The following is a 12,033-nucleotide window of genomic DNA, read 5'->3' on the forward strand; positions in this document are numbered from 1 at the left end:
AGTCTCATTTTAATTTTCCTAGCCGGGTTAAGAAAGTGCTGTATGAGAAGTACTTAGTAGAGTGACTGCCTCTCCTTGAGACAATAATCTCTTGATGCAATACATATATTTAGTATCTACTACTCGTTCACCCAATAAATTATTTCTCTTACTCAGTGTCTTAAATACACAACATTCTGGAGTTCTAAGAAAAAAAAATAAGTATGGTATTTGCCTTTCACCAAGATGCCCTTAGTCTGAGCAGCAGGACCTAACTCTGATTCTAGAAATTAGTTGTATTTGACATAGATTCATCATGTCATTTTAGTATGTTTAATTTGGATTGGATTTATACTTTTATTTATGGCAGACAAGAGTGCCACTTAACATGGTGGGATAAAACTTATGGAATATATTATACCGAAAGGTGATGTAAGAAGAGTCTACAAATCTTTTTTAAAGAAAGGTTCTGATAAATGCATGGATAGCAGATTTATAATTAGACTGAAGTTATACCACCATTTTCCAGATCCCTGCTTAGAGACATTGCTAGAAGGTTGGTAGATTCGTGAATAGGAGGAAAAGTCAATGCTAATACAAAAACCGTCAGTATTATCATGATTGGGTCTATAAGAGCGAATTGGAAGAAGTAATAAGTATTAAGCATGACACCAAAAGGATTGATAATGGTCTATAGGATAATGTGAAATGCTTTTTAGCATTTTATGCTGAGTCATTTCTTGAATGTTATAAGCTGTAATGCATTTTAATGAAAATGTGTTTCAACCTAGATATAGTCTTCAGATAAAAATACAAAACCATCTGAAGGGTCAAAACATCATAGAAGAGGGATATTAGTAAAATAAAGGCAAAGTGACAGCTATTTCAGACCAGGTAGAACGAAACAACAAACTCATTAGAGGATTCTTGTGAGACAGACATTCATGCTCTGAAAAATTGTTTTAGATGACTTTGGAAAGAAGGGAAACAAAAGCAGTTCATGTTAGGATGAATTATATCCTCATTATGCTTACCTCAGCTCAAACTAAATAATCTTCATAATAATTCTATTTCACTAATAATTATCATTAATCTTTATTCAGCTATGCTAAGCAATGTCCTGAGTGTTTTACAAGATTCAACTCATTTAATTATAAAGACAATCCTTGAAGAAAGTATTATCAACATTCCCATTTTATAGATGAGGAAACGTAGGCACAGAAACATTAATGAAGTTGCTAGTACTATAAGTGAAAGAGTTGGGCTTTGGTAAGCATATTTATCTACATTTAGCAAATACTGTGTGAGGGGACATTTTATATTTAGATTTAATGGGGGAAAACTCCATTTCTATCCTCTCTGTTAAAAAAATCTAAGTTCTTGAATTTTCCAAAGTCAGAACATGCCACATTCCACTTTATTTCTTCCCTGTATAGTGAGGTATTTGCACTTTCTTTTTGAGACGGACAAAATGAACACAAACCATTCCTTTCATTCTATCATTTTCAGCACTCTTTTACTCCACTGTAGTAAACACCCAAAATAGGGCAATTTGGGCCAGTGCAAAGAAGCAAAAAAAGCACTTGAATCTGTGCTATTGAATTTTGCTGCAGAGAGCTATGTGAAGTAGGCCCTTTGCCCTCTTGAATAGTTTCATCTCTAACCTTTGGATCAGAGAACTGGGTACAAAACTCTATCTCTTCTAGTTCTATATTGTTAATATCCATTGTGGTCAGCTTTCTACATGTAGGCTATATAGTATGTCATGACAAAATTTATGGACTGAAATTATTTCATCTGCACAGTTGGAATACTACCTGAATCCCCTGAAGGTGGTATGGATTGCTACTAATCTCATGGCAAAGGAAAAGGATCATCCATATCATTAACTAATGATAATGGGTATGAGAGCCAGAAACCCCTACTCTTCAGCTCATTCAATGCAACAGCGCACTTGACCCCAGGCATACTGTATTCATGTGAGTTTCTATGCATGTGAGATTCTGTAGCCTCTTATACAATCTGCTGACTGTGAAGAAACTTGATCAAAACATCAAAGTTTGCCAGAGAAGCTGTGTTTGTGCCCTTCACAACCATTGATGAAGTATCTTAACCTCACCTTCTCTTGACACCTTGCATATGGTCATCTGTCTTCCTGACTACTACTTCATATGGCTTATTTGTAAATTCAAGCAAATGTGCTTCTGACTGGCACTGATACATCACTGATGCCAAAATATCAGAGAGGATGAAGCATAAGGACATATTTTTTGATTCAGATGGAAAATATTACAGATTTATGAGGAAGTGATGACAATAGCTATTCCATGGTATCTGTATATAGTCAGTATGTTTCCATGCCTCTCTTCACCAACTTTTTTGAATTCAAAACTTATTCAAAGAAATAATTTTTTTCACTGATCCAAAAGGTATACTGGGTAGGTGTGGGGATAAGACTGGTTGGCTGAACAACCCAGCTCTGGCTTTTCACGTGCTGGATTTCCACTGCTTTCCAATGACCACTTACAGAGCTATAATGCACAGAATGACTATTGATGTCCCATTGATATCGATGCGATTTCCCCTAGTGGATTAAAGGCAGCACAGCATACAGCCATTAGTATCTAAAGGTTATGTATAATGGATAATAGAGGAAAATGAAATAGCAGAAAGGAATTTGCACGGGAAACAGAAGCAGCAAGTAGTTTCAGTGAAAGATTTTACTTGGGTTATACAGCAACTGCAAATAGGGATTGAAAAACAATGATGACTTACAGACTCAGCAATAGTCAAGAATGAAATGGTTTCATATTTTGAAATATAATACTTTTTTATTTCAACCACAGAAACCCATTTAAAAATCATCTTGTATATTATAGCTCTTATGTGCCATCTTTCACCTGAATGCCTATTTATGAATTTTTACTCTATCCTTCTGAGGTGGTCACCAATATGGCACAGATGGGATAAATCAAGAGAGATTTTTACTGACTTATCCAGTCACATACTGTCTAGTTCATGACAGAACCAGGAACAAAGTTCCAGTGTTTGCCATAAACATCTTCTCATATTGTACCCATTCAAGTTACTGTGCCAGCATTTAGCCTGACATTTCTGCATCTAAAAAATCTCCCAGTAAAAGATTTCAACAAATATTCCTTACCAATCAACCAATCTTAGTGGTACTCACCATGGGAATAGATGACTTGGTATATGTAATTGAATTTGTAATTTAATAAGAAAAAGTATCTGGTGGATTTATTCAGTAGACTGAGAAGTAAACAAGTTATAAAGTTTACTTCAGTGCTAGAAGAGCAGCAAGGTCTAGCACTCAAGAGTCAGTCTGCTCTGGCTTGAAGCTCAGCATCCTTGTTTCTCTGCAAGGCACCCTTTAATCTCAAAAGTGGCCTCTTAACACTCTATGTGGCCTCTTAACTTTGTTGTGCCTCAGTTTCTCCATTTATAAAATACATATGTATGGATAGCTATCCTTAAGGATTGTTGTGAGAATTAAATGAGCTAATACAAGTAAAGAGCTTAGCATAATTCATTTTTTTCAACAAACTTTTACTGAAAGGTCTTATATGTACCAGGCACTATTCTTGGTGCTGAGATACAGCCACGAACAAAATTGTTAATTCTAGAAACTAGTGAATTTTAATCGTGAATAATAATTATTATGGTAACAATGGTAATAGTAATGATAATATTTAACATTTATAGGCTACTTACTATATTTCAGGCACTACTCCATGTGCTTTACTTATATTAACTCATTTAATTCTTATAACAATCCTATGCTATAGGTACGATTTTAAGCCTATTTTACAGATGAGGAAATGGAGACCTGAAAAGGTTGCCCAAGGAAACATGCCTAATAAGTGGCAGAGGTCTGTAAAATCCGTGTTAGTAACTATTGAACTATACTATCTTGTTTCCATGCCAAGTTGATAGGCCATTGTTTATTCTATTAAAAAAGACAGTCCTTGAAATAACTGAAATATTCCATTTTTACTGATGAAATGAATAAATATATAACTAAGTTAAACAAGTTTCAGAATATATAATAAAAATTTGATATGGGAGTGGCCATAATAATAAATTTAAATAGAAAATTAGTATTAAACATGGTAGAAACCTAAATAAAGGGATTGCTATTACTTGAACTTTTTTATACCAAGGGTTAGGGTTTGTATCTAAAACATTACCTCTCAATATAGTAAAAGTTAATAGAAAACAACCCATAAAAAGTTTAAGCATAATTGAGTGAGACCATTTTAAAGGGACTCTAATGTATTTAAACTTTTTATATTATTCCTTATTTTGAATGATATATTAAAATCATGTTTAAGTTGTAGGACTTTCTCATCCTTTGCCTCCATCCCTTCAGCAGTATTTCTCATTAAGGGTCACTACAAACCAAATAAACACACATGTTGGGTTATCCTGAAATGTCTGAGATAAAAGGCACAGTTTTGATATTATAGGATAATATCATCCATGTTAAATAGAAGCATTGTTCAAATATATTCAGCTTATGTGATGAAAATATAAAAGAGAGAATCATGAACATCAGCACAGGCTATGATCCTATACTTTTTACAACATCAGTGACCTCCCTACAAAATATAGCCATTTATTTTCTTACCATTCACTGGTCTATGATGTCTACACAATCTCATTATGTGAACTTTTAGATTATTCTCATTTTAGATAAATAGGAATCAACAAAATGTACTTTATTACTTATAAGAAAGTCTAAGTCTCTTTTTATCTTCCACTCAGAATCATATTCATTGTGTCTTAGTGGGTAGATATGCTTCAATTAGGTAACTGGGGTAAACCTGAAAATAATTTACTAGGAATATACCTGGATGGAATTTGTTTTCTACAATGATGTTCTATTCATTCTAGGAATAGTGCTGCCACAAAATGTACACATTTCTTAAGTCAGCTTACATTTTAGACTGCAGAACCACTCAAGAAAGTAAATTAATATTCAGTCACAATAAAATGCCATCCAGAAAAATCAATACAATTTGCTATCAAATGAGGGTGACTTTAATCAGGGTGTCTCAAGAACAACAACATTTTTCCTAAAAGTGGAAAGAGCACCTTATAACTGCTCTCTGCTTTACTTTTCAAGACATAGTAATCACACAATTTTGCAGTCATTTACCTAGTGAAATAAGAATACATTTTTTGGTCACAGTGTAAAAATCTGAATCTTGGGAAGAAATTATATACTGAATTTTCTGATAGCTTCCAAATAACTGGGGCTTTAATGAAATTGCTACCTGAAAATTGTGTAGCAGTATTATTGTTTAACTATACTTTAAGGAGCTATTGTAGATTGGTACTTATGACTTCTAATGGGAAAACCATAACAACCTTTTAATTGTAGGGAAAATGGTTAACTACAGTAATTGCAATCAATAAGACTGTGTTAGTAGTATAAATATTTCTTCTCAAAGAGCATTCCTTACTCTCCTCAGCAGTATTTAAGGTTAGGAAGAAAAAAAAAGAAGAAGAAAATCAATTTGTTATAATACTAAGCCTAGATCCAAATTTGTACATTCCAGAATAGAGAGAAAAACCCCCCATTCCCACCACAAGCAAAACAAGACTTTGATTAAGAAAAAAACTGAGGCATGACAAAAAGGACTTACCAATCACATAGGCTAGTAACAAGGCCAAAGTCACTGTGATTGCAGTGGCACTCAATGCTGTGCACTTCCAGTTGCAGCACCTGTAAGGTTTGTTAAAGGTAAAGGCAGGTCGGGAAAAGGTGCTTCGAGGAAGAGGCCTGGGAGGGGGCGAGTACACGGTATTGGATGTCAGAGGGTAGTTCTGACTGGCTGCACTGAAGATCGCAGAGGAGCCAGATCCATGTTTGAACAGGAAATGCCTGTGAAAGGAAAACACAAGTTTGAGCTATAAAAACCAAAGCCAGTTGCTACAAGTTACAAAAACACAAACTCCATTAATTTCAAACAATCATGCTATAGCTGAGCTCAAGGGAACTGGATGGGGCTCAGCAACATTTTCATATACCTAAGAGGTAATTCTAAATTGCCCTTGTTATTCTCTTTCTTTTCTTTGTCTTTTTTTTTTTGTTTTGTTTTTAAATCTAGACCTTTAAGAAACAGGCCTTGTGTTCCCCAATTTGCTGGCTAGTGAGTGCTAACATTCCACATTTGGTGTTACACACTACACCCTTCCCTTTCATTAAATATGATCATCAAGAGTTGATTCAAAACCAGAGATGTATCATTAGGCATTTTGATCATTAGTATGGCCTAGACACCAGTGTTTGAGATTATCCTCACTACTAAACTTTAGAGACTAGCTTCACAGTCATATTTTCATTCAACATCTTATAAAAATTATCAAATATACAGCCAAGTTGAAAGAATTTTATAATAAACAACCATATACTCACTAACTAGATTCCACAGATAGCATTTGACTGAACTCACTTTGTCACATACTTATTCATTTCTCCATTCTTCTCTCCATCTGTCAGTTTTTAGTTTTGTTTTGTTTTTGTTTTTGTTTGTTTGGTTGGTTTTGTTTTGAGATGGAATCTTGCTCTGTCACCAGGATGGAGTGCAGTGGCATGATCTCAGCTCACTGCAACCTCTGCCTCCCAGGTTCAAGCTATTCTCCTGCCTCAGCCTCCCGAGTAGCTGGGACTACAGTGCATGCCACCATGCCCAGCTACTTTTTGTATTTTTAGTAGAGATGGGGGTTTCACCATGTTGGCCAGGATGGTCTCGATCTCTTGACCTAGTGATCTGCCCGCTTAGCCTCCCAAAGTGCCAGGATTACAGGCGTGAGCCGCTGCACCCGGCCAGTTTTTAGTTTTTAAGCATTTTGAAATATGTTGCATACATCAGTATACTTCCCTTCATATATTTTAACTCACATTAGCTAGTTTGATATTTTTACAAATTCTAATGTAAAATTTATGCACAGTAAAATGTGCAGTTTTATGTGCACATTTGCTGAGATTTGATAAATGTTGTCACCTATGTAACCCAAACCCCTATCAAGATGTATAACATTCCCATCAAGCCAAGAAGTTCTCTTCTGTCCTTTCTAGGTAAATCCCTATTTCTATCCCCAGAGAAACCACTATTCTGCATTTTTTTCCCACCAGACATTTGTTTTGCCTCTTGTAGAACTTCATGCAAACAGAGTCATGCTACTGTCATGTTTGAATTACTAAAGAAAGATCGTTGAGTATTCATGACTATTGTAATATGGGCATTTTGTAAACAGTAGTAATGCATTCACATGGAAGGAGTTGCCAAAAACAAACAAACAAATAAATAAAATCGCATATACTTCTTTTATACTTGTACAACAAATAAATAAAAGTACTTTTATACTTGCTGAGTGCCAAGTGTTGTGCTGAACACTCATTAGTATCTCATTTGCTCTTTACTCATATGATATAGTGTATAATATTATCCTCATTGTGCCTTTACAGAAATGGAGACCAAAACAGGTTAAACAACTTGCCCAAATTCACCTAGCAAGTGAAGGACAGAGCTAGAATCAGAATCTACGTCACTGGGGTTCCAATATCCTTAATCTTTTTTCTTTTTTTCTTTTTTTGCTCTGTCACCCAGGCTGTAGTGCAGTGGCGCAATCTCACTGCACTCCAGCCTGTAACTTCCAGATATCACTGCACTCCAGCCTGTAACTCCAGCTCACTGTAACTTCCACCTCCCAGGTTCAAGTGATTCTCCTGTATCAGCCTTCCAAGTAGCTGAGACCACAGGCACCTGCTGCCCTGCCTGGCTAATTTTTTGTATTTTAGTAGAGACGGGGTTTCACCATGTTGCCCAGGCTGGTCTTGAACTCCTAAGCTCAGGCAATCTGCCTGCCTCAGCCTCCTAAAGTGCTAGGATTATAGGCATGAGCCACTGTGCCCGGCCAATCATTTTTCATAAACTTTTTTCTTTTCTTTTTTTATCTTTAATTGACATATATAACAATTGTACATATTTAAGGGGGTACATATGAGACAGGAATAATATAGGGTGGTTTCAGGAGAATAAAAAAATTCCAGGCAGCAGTTTCACATGATTAGAGGCTATGGGCTATTAAGACCCTGAAAAACAGGATTTGGACCAAGCTGGCTAAGACTGACTGGACCCAACATGGTGCGGGATTTGACCTAGGTTTCACCTCGGACTTCATTATATCCTCATTAACATACTAAATCACGCAACCCACCAGCACCATGACAGTTCCAGAAATACCCATGTTTGGTGTAAAAATGGGTGGCACCACAGTTCCGATAAATCTTCACCTTTTTACAGGAATTTTCATGAATATTCTACCCCTTGAATAAACAAACCCAAAAAGGTAGCAGCCCCAAACCCCTTTGTGGGTGATTCTCTCTTGAGTACACTTATACTCCCTTTTCTTGAGTGTGTACTCCTCCCTTTGCAATAAATGTCCATACTTTCACTATTTTCCAATTTGTCCTTGAGTTCTTTCTTGCAACAGTGTCAAGAGCCTGGACACCAGCTGTGGTCAAGATCCCACCAGCATTTGGGGACTTCCCCCAGCCTACCAGCATCACATAGTGTTGTTTCAATACATATACACGTAGAGGGAGCAGATCAGGATAATTAACATATTCATCATCTTGACCAAAGTCTTTAATCTTAAGCAGTCCACCGTACTACCTGGGGCAGTAAAATACACTGCTAAATAAAACACATTCGAGTGCTACATTTTAATGTACAACAAAAAATTTCACTAAGCATAAAGCCAATATCACCTTGTACATGTAACGTATGCAGAAATGAATAAATTACTAACATCATTTTAAGACTGACTTCTAGCTTCCATATTTAAAGAACAAAAGCATATGTATTTAAAGGGATAAAAAAACAACCCTACATGAATGTTAATGGAAAATACCCACAATAGAGAATTTTGCTTCAGTATCGTGAGGTTAAAATTTTTTTAAAGGACTGGGTTGCTGAGGGGAGTACAGATTCACAGGTCTTTCTGGAGGACAATTTGGGATTATGTATCAAATGACTTTTAAAATGCCTATTCTTTGATGCAATAATTATGGCTATAGAAATTTTTCCTTAGGAAATGATGTATATGACAATGCATATAAGAAGCCATTCATTGCAGTGTTATTTATAATAGCAAAAAATAAACATTTAAATCCCCAGTAATTGCTATTTCATTAAGTAAATTATTTTATAAACAAATAATATAATACTATACAATCATTACAAATTGTGTGGCAAATGACTGTCTATTCACTGGGAGAAGTGTTTACAGATATTACCAAGCAAAAAAAGGAAGGCTTCAAAAGAGTATGGGCAACATTATTCAATTTTTAAAGGAAAAAAAGTACAAATGTTCACAGGAAAATAATAATTTGTGTTACCTTTGTATGGTAGGGGTATTTTCTGAACTTTTCTGCCTTGAGCTTGTATTGATTTTGTAACTAAGATAAAAAAAAAAGATTCATGAGTATTAGGGAGTCAAAAACACTTACAGGATAACACCAACCACAGGAATAGTTGGTTCCATTTAAGTTAACATGAGTGCCTAGAAGGGCTGGGCTCCAAGTTAGTCACTTTATCTCCATTATTTTGATCCTTATATGTTTGTGAAGTTGATACTATTATCCTAATCTTCTAGATGACTGAACTGAGACCCAAAGAGCTTTAGTAGGAGTAGAGTGGTGATAATAGTAATTATTATAATAATGTTAGTAAGAGATAACATTTGAGTGATTATTTTTGACAGGCATTGCTCTAAATACTTCACAAAGTATTATATTATTTAATCTTAACAACAACTTTATTACAGTCAATATCTCTATTTTACAGAAGAGATGATCGAAGCACAGAGAGGTTACATCACTTTTCCATGGCCCCACAGCTACTAATTGATTAAACTGAGTTTCAAACCCAGGCAGTCTGGCTGCAGAGCCACTGCTCTTAAACAATACACTATAGCATAGTGTATTGTTTGTGATGGGAATACAGGCCTGTTGAGGCCTAGAATACGTATGCTTTGTGTTGAATTTGGCATGAGGATGATGTTTAATTGAGCCACACTATTACATTCCTTTTTTTGACTAATAACAAGAATGTGAGAATGATGGCTACAGAATCACAGAGTTGGAAGGGACCCTCAGAAATCATCTAGTAGCCCATCCCTCTCATTTTGACGTTAGGGAAACTGAGGCCAAGAGAATGAAACTTTCTTACTTAAAAATAACATAGCTAGCTAATGGCATGAATGAAACTGGAATCAGGGGCTTCCAAAATAGTGTATTTACATTGCCCCATGCTACCTGACAACCACAGTCTTCACTAGATTAGCATCAGGTTTTAATCATCTGGGTTAACTGACCTGGGCCCAACAAATACTACCTGTTCAAACTACATAATACACATCTATTCTTCTGTATGTCAAATGTTCTTCTAGTAAATTTTAAAGACTGTCTTAACTCTTTTGGATGAATGGGTAAGCATTACAAAGAAACTACCCTTTAGTTGATGAGAACCTAAAAAAGGCACCTAATTTATCCCCAGAATGAAGAAACAATATAAAAATAATAATAAGATGACGTATATTTTAATGAATAAGTGACTCTTAGTTGTACTCTTTTCATTTGATTGTACTGTTACTTTAAGGCTTTTAAATAAATAACCTCCTCCGCACCATAAAAAGATGAATTTCTTTTTTAATGTCTGCTTAACTCTCCCAGACTGTTTTATCTCCTTTGACCATTTCATTTACTAGTGAGCAAGAAGTATAGCACTATATAGGCAGCGTAGTGATATAACCTCCCTACCTCCCCACTCCTGCCCTGTGGTTACTTTGGAGGTGACAAAACGTCATATTACGGATTCGATATAGCAACACTCTGAAGTGGTCCTATGGGATAAAGGAGAAACCCAGCAGGATGAGGCACCTTAGTGTTTGGAGATAAAATCTTCAATCTTTTGCATATTTATGAAGGAGAATAATTGGATTTTTGAGACAATGTAAGCGTTCCAATATGTTGGATATTGATTTGGTTTGGTATAATATTAAGAGGTAGAAGGAAGGAAAAAAAAGGCAGAGAATTGTTGGCTATTATGATGGCAATTACAAGCAATAATCAATATCCCTAAGCCCTGTAATTTCATACTGATGTACACCAAAGGATTTCCAAATGCAGTTTCATAAGTAAAATATTACAGCATAATGAATAAATTCAACAGTTGCAGCAGAACAACATTTAAACTAATTTTTATTTGAGTGGAATCCAAATCACGGTTCTCAGCGAGGGTAGATAATAAAATGAGTTCATGTACTAAGGTTCTTGTTTTCTTATTAACAAGCTCAGATTAAGATTCTATGCTGAAAGTTATCTATACTTTGTTGTGAATGCAAATGATGTGTTTTGTCATAGGCTTTGCAGTCCATTGTTGGAAAGTCAAACTAGTGCCTAAATGTGTTTTCATAGTCCCTGAAAGAAGCAGGAGCATAAAGACAAATGCTCAGTGCTAGATGTTAGCTATGTGCTCATAAAATCAGATCATCTGTCTAAGCACATTGCTTTTCCCTGGGGACCTGGGGATATACTAAAATGTTGCTATCAATTTCATACAATTGGATTTTTTTCCACAGAGCAAATGATAAAAATGCAGTTCAAGAGTTTATGTGTAAGTAGTACTCTTCTTTACATCTGTTTTAATATTCAAGTTCAAATTTAAAAAGGAAAGGCAAGATATTACCAAAAGGAAATGGGCATATAAAGAAATTGAAAAAAAAAAAAAACTTCGAGAATGATGAGACCCAGTGGTGGTAAATGGGAATATAATAAATGCCCCTGTACAGATTTTAAAATCATCTATAAAAAAGGGGAAAATGTGGTCTCTATTTTTAAACCCCTCATACTACATAATTCTGAGGGTATCTGCTAGCACTAAATAATGTGATGTAATGTGGCACTTAAAATTCTATAGGAAATAGACAGAAATCTACGACTTTCTAATACCAGATGTATAA

The sequence above is a fragment of the Macaca mulatta genome, chromosome X, assembly GCF_049350105.2.
Source record: "Macaca mulatta isolate MMU2019108-1 chromosome X, T2T-MMU8v2.0, whole genome shotgun sequence".
Classification (NCBI taxonomy): domain Eukaryota; kingdom Metazoa; phylum Chordata; class Mammalia; order Primates; family Cercopithecidae; genus Macaca; species Macaca mulatta.